Raw genomic sequence first — 2,800 nt, 5'->3', positions numbered from 1 at the left:
GAGCCATGGTGCTTGCTTCATCATAATTAGGCATGCAGTCATTAGCCACAGCTCTGATTATGGGTCACTGAGGTCAGTTTCAATAATTCCTCAAAAACCTAACCATGCAGTCCCCCTAACTGTGTAGTTATCTTGCTTTACTGCTGTTTGTGTGATTAGCTGGGAGGAGCTCACGGCAGCATCCTCCCAATAAAAGTGTAGATGGACCGCTCTTTAACTCTTTCTTGCTTCACATACAGATGGCTTGAGGAGGTACAGGGGAGTTGCAGGTCTAATAAACAGAATAGAATATCTGCACCAGGTGTGTTTCTCTGCATTGGTGTCCCATCACAGGCCCACCAGTGTATGTGTGATCTTTGACTCCTGCCAGTTCACAAGCAGGCGGCCAGGAAACGGTTTTAGCCTATCAACCACTGAGGAGATAAAGCCTTTGTATAAGGAATGAGGAAGCAATGAACACATTCAGCCTATCACAGGAGTAGCCCTGAGTGTTCCGAATTATAATTTCTTCATGTCACTGTACGTTATTGAGCCCAAGTAGCTCGCCGTGATCGTATAGTGGTTAGTACTCTGCGTTGTGGCCGCAGCAACCTCGGTTCGAATCCGAGTCGCGGCATTGTGGTTGGCAATGTCACGGCAGTTGGGTTTTTCCTTTACAGAATTCCCAAATGTACCAGTTGTTTTTGTAAAATGTCTATTAAAAACAGATCCTTTTCAATATTTAAACGATCTAACGACAAATTATTTAAACACACATGATTATAAGATGTAGGTATACTGTACTTACTGACATAAATTATCGTTCTTGAACATATTTGCGGTAAGGGGAGCGGACCTCTCCCCCAGGCCAATCAGAATGCAGATGAATGCAGTTGCAGTTGAGTGACCTGTCTTGTGGCTGTCTACAGGGAATGCACATATGTAGCTGTCTCGCAGCCCAATCCAGACGTCAATTGAAGACAGGTTTTCATGCAAATAGAGCAGTAAGTGCAGAGAAATGCTCACTCTCTAAAAATGGCATTTATACAATAGTAAGATTAAATCCAACCTCACCAGTAGATAGGATTTATCAATAAATAAATAAAGCTTCTCATCTCTGATATGGAATTACTCCCCAAAAAGTACAAGGGAATACCCAATGCTAACCTATGAGAGGGGCAGACCTCACAGTAGTGAAAAATGTAACAGACTGTTTGATACTACTAGGACATACAAACTACCACAGTACATGTCTTACCTTTTACTTACATAGCATGATGCCCCTAGGACTACCTAGGGCCTACCTTAGGGGTTACTGATATGTAATAAAATTGAAGTTTAAGGCTTGGCAAGTAGTTTTAAATGCCAAGTCGAAGTGGCAGTACACTGCAGCACAGGCACTGCAGTAGCAGGCTTGAGACAGGGTTGAAATGCTATTTCTTTGGGCGGCACAATCAGTCCCTGGGTATATGGTATACCACTTTACAAGGGGCTTTCAAGTAAATTAAATCTGTCAGTCAGGTATACTCCAATTATACACATGATTAGGGAAGAAGCACGTGCACTTCAGCACTGATTAGTAGCGACAAAGTGATCAGAGTCCTAAGGCCAACAAAAAGATACAGCACAATGCGGAGGTGGAAAGCAATAAGGTGGGGTTGGGACCACCTTAAGAATGCAAGGTCTGGGGAGGAGCCTAGCCTAAATCCGAGATGGCCGCCTGATCCCTCCGCTCCGCCGATCCCTCCGCTTTTCTCCCGGCCCGTGATTTCTCCTGCTGTCCATCCTGTCTTCAAACTGCATTCTCGGGACCGGGAGACGATTTGGCATCCAGCGGTGTGCTTCCCTGCTCGTTCCGTGAAGCAGAAGTACCGGGACGCCCTTGTCTCCCCCTCGGCGCTGGCGGCAGAGGGAAGTTTCCTTTGTTCTCGACATGGCCGGCCATGTTTGCACTTTTTACGGATCTTGCCACGGAGACTATCTGACCGGCGGGGAAAAGTAGCGGCGCTGTGTTTACCGCTGCGGGGCTCAGCTTAGCCTCGATTGATCTTGCGCCTTGATACTGTTGGGGTCGGCAGTGCAACAGTGTATCTGCGCCTTGGTTCATGCTTGGCGCTGCTGGCTCGCTACTCTCCGACGGCGAAGGGGTGGAAGCCATACTGCTGACTGTGCCCCTTGCTCCTGTGATTCCTCCGGGCTGCTGCCGGAGAGATGCCCTGCTGTTCCTGCTGTATTGGCGCCGTGCGTGGCACCGGAGTGGCGTGTGCTGCTTCTGTGCTCCCTGAAAACACACATCCTGTACCCGGACTGGACGTCTACCTAGATGGGAGAGACGGTGGTGACCGGCCTCGAGAGCTGCGACCCTGTTACGAGCCCTGTGTGCAGAGACCTGCTGCCCGGTACACCTCTGCGTTACCATTTAGTGTAGGAGACATCATGCGGGCATTGAGCTCTTTCCGATCTGAAATGCTGGACAATGCCCGGGACTTAATTGATCGCCTTGATGTTAATGCTTCCTATGCTACTCCGGTGGTCTTTGATGGCGCCCGTCTGCAGGACACTTCTCCACATCCTGACCCCGATCACAGTGGGGAGCCTACCCAGTTGTGTCCAGATAACCTGGGAGTGAGTGAGACTGGTGATGTTCCGGCGCGGATTGACATGAAGGAGCGGCTACCTGTGGACGAGGGTCCTGAGGTGTGGCTGGTGAGCCGTCCTCGGACGCCATGTTTGGTTCTTCCTTTGTGTTTGGCTGGTGTCGATTGCAAATTTCTCCTGAGGCGGATGACTTTGTTTTGGCAGACTGATTTGAGTGCTCTGA

General features: G+C 49.1%; 1 non-coding gene across 1 annotated transcript; it reads left to right on the top strand.

Moving 5' to 3' along the window:
* Positions 1 to 544: 544 nt before the first annotated feature.
* TRNAH-GUG (transfer RNA histidin (anticodon GUG)) lies at positions 545 to 616 on the top strand. The gene has a single exon. It is a non-coding gene; the product is annotated as a tRNA-His (tRNA).
* The last annotated feature ends 2,184 nt before the right edge of the window (positions 617 to 2,800 follow it).

Source organism: Lissotriton vulgaris, chromosome 1_1 (genome assembly GCF_964263255.1).
Source record: "Lissotriton vulgaris chromosome 1_1, aLisVul1.2, whole genome shotgun sequence".
In the NCBI taxonomy this organism is placed as follows: domain Eukaryota; kingdom Metazoa; phylum Chordata; class Amphibia; order Caudata; family Salamandridae; genus Lissotriton; species Lissotriton vulgaris.
The sequence above is the reverse complement of the archived record's forward strand: the minus strand, read 5'-3'. Positions and strand labels throughout refer to the sequence as shown.